This window comes from Vigna unguiculata, chromosome 5 (assembly GCF_037176805.1).
Source record: "Vigna unguiculata cultivar grain cowpea cultivar isolate G323 ecotype 2 chromosome 5, ASM3717680v1, whole genome shotgun sequence".
NCBI lineage: Eukaryota > Viridiplantae > Streptophyta > Magnoliopsida > Fabales > Fabaceae > Vigna > Vigna unguiculata.
Window position 1 is genome coordinate 28,054,906 of NC_140796.1, and position 8,703 is coordinate 28,063,608.

General features: G+C 37.4%; 1 long non-coding RNA gene across 2 annotated transcripts; it reads left to right on the top strand.

Annotated features, from left to right (window-relative positions):
- Positions 1-245: 245 nt before the first annotated feature.
- On the top strand, positions 246-7,568 carry LOC114183518 (uncharacterized). Of its 2 annotated transcripts, XR_014994926.1 has the most exons (6): positions 251-609; positions 704-722; positions 861-925; positions 2,111-6,834; positions 6,937-6,984; positions 7,324-7,568. It is a non-coding gene; the product is annotated as an uncharacterized LOC114183518 (long non-coding RNA). The 2 variants fall into 2 exon arrangements; XR_003604384.2 differs by lacking the exon at positions 2,111-6,834 and having other exon boundaries at positions 246-609.
- The last annotated feature ends 1,135 nt before the right edge of the window (positions 7,569-8,703 follow it).

Consider the following 8,703-nt stretch of genomic DNA (forward strand, 5'->3'; position numbering starts at 1 on the left):
CTCAACACATTAAAATGAAATTAAGAAAAACATATTATCCTATACAAGATACATACTCAAAACTACAAGAAATTGTAATTTACCTACCGATAATTACATACAGATTTGAATCCTTAGGTAAACTTGTCATTATCTATTGATTTTACGTACGAATTTAAAAATAATTAATTATTAAAAATCAAAAACTAAAATATGATAGTAACATGCTCACAGGAGAGTCGTGCTCATTTGTTAAAAAATTTTCTAATTAGCGCTCCCTAAAAATCACTTATACAAAGAAGTTTTTCGATCGCGCTCACTAACTCACTAAGAAGAAGTATCGTTCTCCTCTGTGACCCTGCTTTGGAAACCTAACATCCACTGCGCGCCTCCTCCGCACGCCTCCTCCTCATTGGTTCTTTCCTGCAACCCTAGCCTCCATCGCACACTCCTCTTCTGCATTGGCACTCCCTTGAACCCTAGCCTCCACTAACTCGTGCCTCCTATGCATTTTCCCGCTCCTGCAACCCTGGCCTCCAACGCATTGGCCCTCCCCAAAACCCTAGCCTCCACGACATGCTCTTCCTCTACATTGGCCTTCCCATGGAAGCACCTCCACTCACACTCACTGTAGGTTCTTTGACACAAACATGATATAATGTATTTGTTCCGAGTAATGTAATACAATAATATAACACAAGGTTTTTTCAATTTATTGCAACAGGAAGTTGGAGTCTCTTGAAGTAAGCTTTTCTAACAGCTCAGTTCAAAATCCATACCTAGATAAACATGGTTCTTTTTGTTCTCATTTTGAAAGGATTCATATAGTTATAATTATAATGATTCTTATTGTTGTCATGTCTCCACATTTGAAAATTTAGGCATTGAAGAAAACGTTTAAGAAGCTAGACCATGATGTAAATATACAAGAATTTTTTGGCACAAGGTATGTCATTTATACGAGTTCTGACACTGAAACATTCTTTTCTTCTTGTTTCCTTGTCACAGTAGTCAAACTATTGAGGTACCCACACAATTAAATTATTTGTTAATTTGCTCCATTTTGGGTTGCTGTTATAAATCTCAAACTGAATTTGTTTATCTGTATTGTAATTTTTGTGTGCCTAAGATACATAAGATATGCTCTATTGATGTTTGTGTCTTTATATTTGTTATTGACATTACTCTTGAATGGATTTCGGCTAAAGACCATGAATTCATTGCATTTGTAACTCTGTTTCTTTTTCTTCAGTCTCCCATTTTAGTGATTAAGATCTAATTCAAGAACTTAGTTTGAATAATGCCTTTACATTTTCATGTATCCAAGTTAAAGATCGACGTTAAATGTGAGACACAAAAGTAGTCAGTTTTTAAGCTATGAAAATTAATAATCATATTATCTAAGTATGAATGATAAAATTTTATTAGAAGCACTTTTGTTTAACTTAAAAGATAATGTGCTTGTTGGGAAATGCATCCATGTGTGAAATAAATAGTTAAACTTTAGTGATATATCTTATTTGTTTAAGCTTGTCGATACTTGAAATGTTAAGTATATTAACCCTTAAAAGGGTTTTCTAAAAGCAAAAAGGGGAGGGGTTGAGTTCCACCCTGGGCAACACAGCTTGGCGGGTGCCATACAATGACAAATAATGGGTGGTGAATGATAAGGGATGACAACAACTTTATAGCTTCCAAAAGTCTCATTCACTTGGACTCCAAGTTGTTAAAAACTAAGATCAGAACAAGTCTGACTTAAGTGAAATTAAATCAATTCTGTTTCTAAAACTACATTGGCTTTTCTCTGGGTTGGACTCTCCCACCTAATGGACTAGTGTTTTGGGTTGGATTCTGCTCTTGTATGCCAAAATGTACCAATTTTTAACCTTGTGCCTAGTTTTGTTCTATTTTTAAACGTACCAAACATGGAAAAGGAACCAAATATCCCTATCATAGTTAAATGATAATGGAGCTTTTGGAAGATTCTCAAAGGAAATTTATGAATGAAGGCTAGCAATGGCAGGTCCATGAACTGCAATTACGTTTTTATCTGACATGATTTTGGTACCAAATGCTACCAATGTGTTAATTATGCTAAGAAAAATTAAGTTTCTCTTTATTTTCCTTGCAGACTTCAACAATACAAGGTTGTAGAAATATGAAGCCTCTTGCTTAGCAAAGGGATGGGAACAGGAAAGCTAATTTTTTCCGTAACACATGGTCAAGCATTCATAGAAGATTGAACCATCATGCTTGAATTTGGAGCATGATTTTGTTTCATATATATAAACACTCTACTTGAGACTGAGACTTTAAAATATATGAGTAGTGGACCACAGTATCACTCTCCTCCTCTTCTATTTATAATGAAACAAGTACATATGAAAAAACTACTCTAAGATACTAGGCATGATTACATGCAACAGTAGATACGGCAGTAGATAGTTTCCCACACTCAACACCCTACACATAGGGTTAATGATACAATAGGTAATAATTTTAACACTCCCCCTCAAGCTGGAGCATACAAATTGTATGAACCAAGCTTGGAACAAATGAACTCAATCCGATGTCCCCTTAATGACTTGGTCAACACATCTGCAAGTTGGTCATTTGACCCAACGAACTCAGTACAAATTTCCTTGGTCATCAATTTTTCTCGAACAAAGTGGCAGTCAATTTCTATGTGTTTAGTTCTCTCATGAAACACTGGATTTGATGCAATGTGGAGAGCAGCCTGGTTGTAACAGTACATCTTCATGGTCTGAATTTCACAGAAGTTAAGCTCTCGAAGAAATTGCTTTACCCATATGAGTTCACACGTGAGAGACGCCATTGCCCGATATTCAGCTTCAGCGGTGGATCGAGCCACTACATTTTGCTTCTTACTTTTCCAAGAGATAACATTTCCTCCAAGGAGGACACAATATCCTGTAGTAGAGCATCTGTCAATAGGAGAGCCTGCCCAATCAGCATCACAGTACCCAGAGATTTGAACATTTCCTTTATCTTCATATAGCAAACCTTGTCCTGGAGCCTTCTTGAGGTACCTTAAAATATGGATGATGGCATTCCAATGTCCAAGACATGGAGTCTGCATAAATTGGCTAACAATTCCAACTGCGAAAGATAGATCAGGCCTCGTAATAGTGAGATAAATTAACTTTCCAACGAGCCTCCTATATCTCTCTGGATCGCAGAATAATTTGCCTTCTTCTGTTAACTTCTGATTTAGGTTCATAGGACTCTCTACTGGTCTGCAGTCAATCATACCTGTTTCTTGTAATATATCAAGAGCATATTTCCTTTGAGAGATTACAACTCCATCTTTTGACTGAGCTACTTCAATGCCCAAGAAGTATTTGAGGCTTTCGAGATCCTTGGTTTGAAAATGTTTACACAAGTGCTCCTTCAGTTGAGATATTCCAGTAGTATCATTTCCTGTAATAACAATATCATCAACATATACTATTAGGTAGACACATTTCCCAGGAGAGGTATGTTTGTAAAAGACTGAGTAATCTGCCTCACTGCGTCTTAACCCAAATTTCTGAACAATGGAGCTGAATTTTCCAAACCAAGCTCGTGGTGATTGTTTGAGGCCATATAAAGATCGATGCAATTTGCATACCATACCAGACTCCCCCTAAGCAACAAACCCAAGAGGTTGCTCCATGTAAACTTCCTCCTCAAGATCACCATGAAGGAAGGCATTTTTGATATCCAATTGATGAAGCGACCAGTGACGAATTGTTGCCATTGCAAAGAAGAGGCGAATAGTAGTCATCTTGGCCACGGGAGAGAAGGTGTCACAATAGTCAAGGCCATAAACCTGAGTGTACCCTTTTGCAACCAATCGGGCTTTGAGTCGATCAACCTGACCATCGGGGCCAACTTTAATTGCATACATCCATCGACAACCAACAACTTTCTTACCCGAAGGGAAGGGCACGAGCTCCCAAGTATGATTGCTTTCAAGAGCCTGCATCTCTGCAATCATGGCTTGTCGCCATCCAGGATGATCAAGTGCTTCATTCACATTTTTGGGAATAACAACAGAAGACACTGAGGATAAAAGTGAACAATAGGAAGGCGATAATCGGTGATAGCTAAGAAAATTATTAATGGGATGTGGATTTCGAGAGGAACGAGTACCTTTTCTGAGAGCAATGGGCCAACCTGAATCACCTTGACCAGGAGTCGTGGGATCAAGAGACGAGGGAGAAGAATCTGAAGTAGGGGATTCACCATGTTCTTGAACAACTGGACTATTCGTCGGTGTCCTGTGTTGGAGAGAATCAATAGGTGGAGATGATGGCTCAGGAGGACTTTGGTGGAGACTCGGAGGGACAGGGACATTGAAAATATTGTACTCAACCACGGGAATAGGAAGAACCTGCTGTATGACATGGACATCTTGAACAGATGGAGAGAAGAAAAGGGTCTGTTCAAAAAATGTAACATTGGCAGACATGTAATATTTCTTGGTTTCAGGAGAGTAATATCGATACCCTTTTTGAAGTCGTGAATAGCCCAAGAAAACACATTTGAGAGAGCGAGCAAAAAGCTTGTCTAACCCAGGAGACATGTCATGAACAAAACATACACAACTAAAAACTCTAGGAGAAGTGTGAAAGAGAGGATTTTCTGGAAACAGAATGGAGAAAGGGACCTTATGATTGAGAGAGGAAGATGGCATCCGATTAATAAGAAAACCTGCAGTTAAGATGGCATCTCCCCAGTGATGGACAGGAACGTTGGCACTAAGCAAAAGGGTACGAGCAGTTTCAACTAAGTGTCTATTTTTTCTTTCTGCTATACCATTTTGTTGTGGCGTATGAGGACAAGTAGACTGGTGCAGGATACCATGGGAACTCAAAATATTAGAAAGAGCAGACGAAAAATACTCTTTGGCATTGTCACTTCTTAAGATTTTAATTACTTGACCAAATTGATTCTTGATTTCATTCAAAAAGGATGTGAAGAGGGATAATAATTCAGAACGATCTTTCATAAGGTAAACCCAAGTACATCTCGAATATTCATCAATGAAAGTAACAAAATACCTAAAGCCAAAAGATGAGACACGACTAGGTCCCTAGATATCGAAATGGATGACAAAAAAACTAGAAGTACACTTTGATTGAGACCTTTTAGGAAAGGTAGATCTAACATGTTTTCCTAGTTGACATGACTCACATTCTAAAGTCTGGAGACGACTAAGTTCAGGAAACATTTTCTTTAACTTGGGCAGGTGAAGGTGACCAAGCCGATCATGTAACATTTTAGGATTGGGAGCTGCAACACATGACACACATGGACGAGATCCAAAATGGTATAATCCGCCCGCTTCATATCCTTCTCCAATCTGTCTCTCCGAGCCACGCTCCTGTATAACAAAAGATTTGTTATCGAAGGTTACAGAGCAATTCAATGTTTTGGTTAACTGACTTAAGGAAATTAAATTGAAAGGACAATTAGGGACAAAAAGGACAAATTTTAGATTTAAGGACGAAGATAAGATGGCTTGACCGACTCCGTTTGAGGATGTTTTAGAACCATTTACGAGGGTTATAAAATGAGATTTTTCTTGGAATGAAATGGTTGAGAACAATGAGGTATTACCAGAAATGTGATCAGAAGCACCAGAGTCAATTACCCATGAATTGTGACCTTCCATGGATTGAGAGCAGTTGATGTACTTGGAGCTTGAGCGTCATTCATGAATGACATCATATCATGGTTAGTCATTTTCATAGATGCCAACTTGTTCGCCGAATCATAGAGGCGTTGAATATCATTTGCATAGATATTCTGAGTTCGCTTCCAAAACGAGTGGCAAGTTTTGAAGGCTCGTAGGGACATCAAAAGTCGTGGTTCCACCGACTGCCACAATAGAGCACAGAGTTGGAAATCTGCTTGTTTCCACTGTTCAGCTTTTTCAGAAGGTACGTGGCTGCCATCTTTCTCAAGGTGTTCGTGGTGTCCTTAACCGAGAAACCACATCTCGACGGCAGCGGACCAAGGTAAGTAATTTTGGCCATTTAGTTTCTCGGACGTAATGCAGGGGCTTCTGGAGAATGAAATAGCACTCCCAGTACCTCCAGTGGCCATGATATGATCAAGAGAATAAACAAAAACAGAGAGGATCTCGGAAAATAGTGAAATAGTGACGATTTTCGAATTTGAAAGTGACGATTTCCACAAGAGGTGCTACTGGACATCACCGGAACAGAGATTTGAGGGTCAAAACGGTTAGAGGAGGCTCCGACGACGGCGACGGAGGTGGTGCGACGACGAACTGGCGACTGGAAGGCGGCACGCGCCTGACTGCAGCGAACAGAGATGACGCGCGTGGAGGCGCGTGGCGACGGCGTTGCCTGTGACATCGGCGGGGTTGGCTGTCGCGCGGAGAGGCGGTTCAGATCCGGTGGTTTCCGGACGGAACTGCATCAGTGGACGGCGGCAGACGGTGGCGAACGGCGGCAGACAGTGGCGGAGGACTGCAGACAGTGGCAAACAATGTTGAAATGTTGTTTGACAGTGTTGGGTAGTTCAGAAACGAGGTTAAACGAACTTGGACAGTCGCGGACAGCGGCGGTGACTAACAGCGATCAACCGCGGACAACGGTGACAGACCAGATGAGATAGAAACCAGAGCGGGATCGACCCGCTCTGATACCAACTTGAGACTGAGACTTTAAAATATATGAGTAGTGGATCACAGTACCACTCTCCTCCTCTTCTATTTATAGTGAAGCAAGTAGATACGACATGATTACATGCAACAGTAGATACGGCATTAGATAGTTTTCCACACTCAACACCCTACACATAGGGTTAATGATACAATAGGTAATAATTCTAACAACTCTAAAGGTTTATTATTCAGTACTTTTAATGTACTTAATTCTTTCTTATTTATTCATTAGTAATATTAATACTTGTTATCAACAGGGTATTGTTATTGCATTCAAGTCTAGAGCTACCATAGTTGATAGCACGGTAAGTTCCCAGGTTTTTTCTTTTATATTAATATTTGTATATAAAACATAGAAATATTATATATATATATATATATATATATATATATATATTCTACTTTTAGGTTAAGTTTTCATTATATCTTTTCCCTCATGTGTTACGAAACAATAATTTACTTTATCAAAGTTATTTATAATTTTGTCGTTTTGGTCTATTACAGAGATATTGTTTTGATTCTCTTTGCTTTAAATATTCAATGGTACTAAAGCTATTTCAGAAAGGATAATTTTGAAATTGTGATTGTTTTTTAATATTTAAGTCACCAACATACTTCTTTAACCTCAACATTTTTTTTTTCAGGTTGGGAATTTATGTGCTGTAGTAGAAGGTGGACCGTTGGTGGAAATGCACTCATCGTAATTATTGATGTTAAGAAACTTTAGATATTATTAATATGTTAGAAAATGTTATTCAGACATTATGAATGCTTTTGTATATAGATAGTTGTATTTTATAATGTTTAGATTTTTGACCATGTTAAACTTATGTACGAATATTGTATGTTTAAATTATTTACTTTAATAATTTCTTAGATATTATATAAATTTTTTGCAATGATGAACATGAAGTTCAACGTATAAGTCTGCATAATTGTTCCAAGAAAATGGTAGTATCATTAAAGTTGGCACACACATTACTTATGGATAAATTCGTAGGTATTTATCTATGGATAATCCGTAGATATTTACCAACGGATAAATCTGTATGTAATTACATAAGACACATTTACCTACGAATTTTTGTCCGTATGTAATCTGTAGGTAAAACTGCATTACTTACGGATTTTTTTACTTACATACAGAATTTTGTTGTAGGTAATATGTTTTTTTCTTGTAGTCCAATGCTGGTCTTAGGGTTTTCGATACTTCCACGAACTTGCCTGTTCGTGGTCCAACTCTACGAAGCTCCCTGCTCGTAGTTCCAATTCTACGGACCTCCCCACCCGTAGTCCAACACGCGTATCCATCCAACTACGAACCTCCTTGCTCGTATCCTTACACGAGAGTATCATTAATATGAACCTCTAGTGAGTTCATATTTATGCCCTCATTTGGTATTTAATAATGGAATTTTAATTGATTTTTCTGCTTAAAAGATTAATTAAATTGCGATTTCTTATAATTGGATTTATTGGGCATGAGATACAAAAAGATGTTAAAAATAGCTTTTTAGTTGCATTATAATTTCATTATGGATTTTGAGGTTGGGGTGAAATAATTTCTTTGTTCTTTTTATTATTGTTGAGGTTTTAATTCATCTATATCTTTTATCTTTGAATCACGTGAAAAGTAATGGTTTTTTACATCATAACTAATTAGTGATATGTTTTAATCTATATGATTGGATGAGTTTTTACCAATGATTGATAATGTACTTTGATTAGAGGTGAAAACTTTAACTAGAATTAATCAATAACGTACTTTGGTTAATTAGATTTTTGCTTGATTTTAGAGGTAAAAGAATGGACATAATTAAGGATAGTAATATTTAATTGAGAATGTACTTTGGTTAAATTTACTATGATTAATCTACAAAGTTGTTGCTTTTGATTGATAATTTACTTCGGTTAATAGTGAGAACGCCAGCAAATTAATTGAGAATTTACATTGATTAATTTGTAAATCTACAACAATAATTAATTGAGCAATAATCTTTAGATAACCGATGATGAGTCTATTT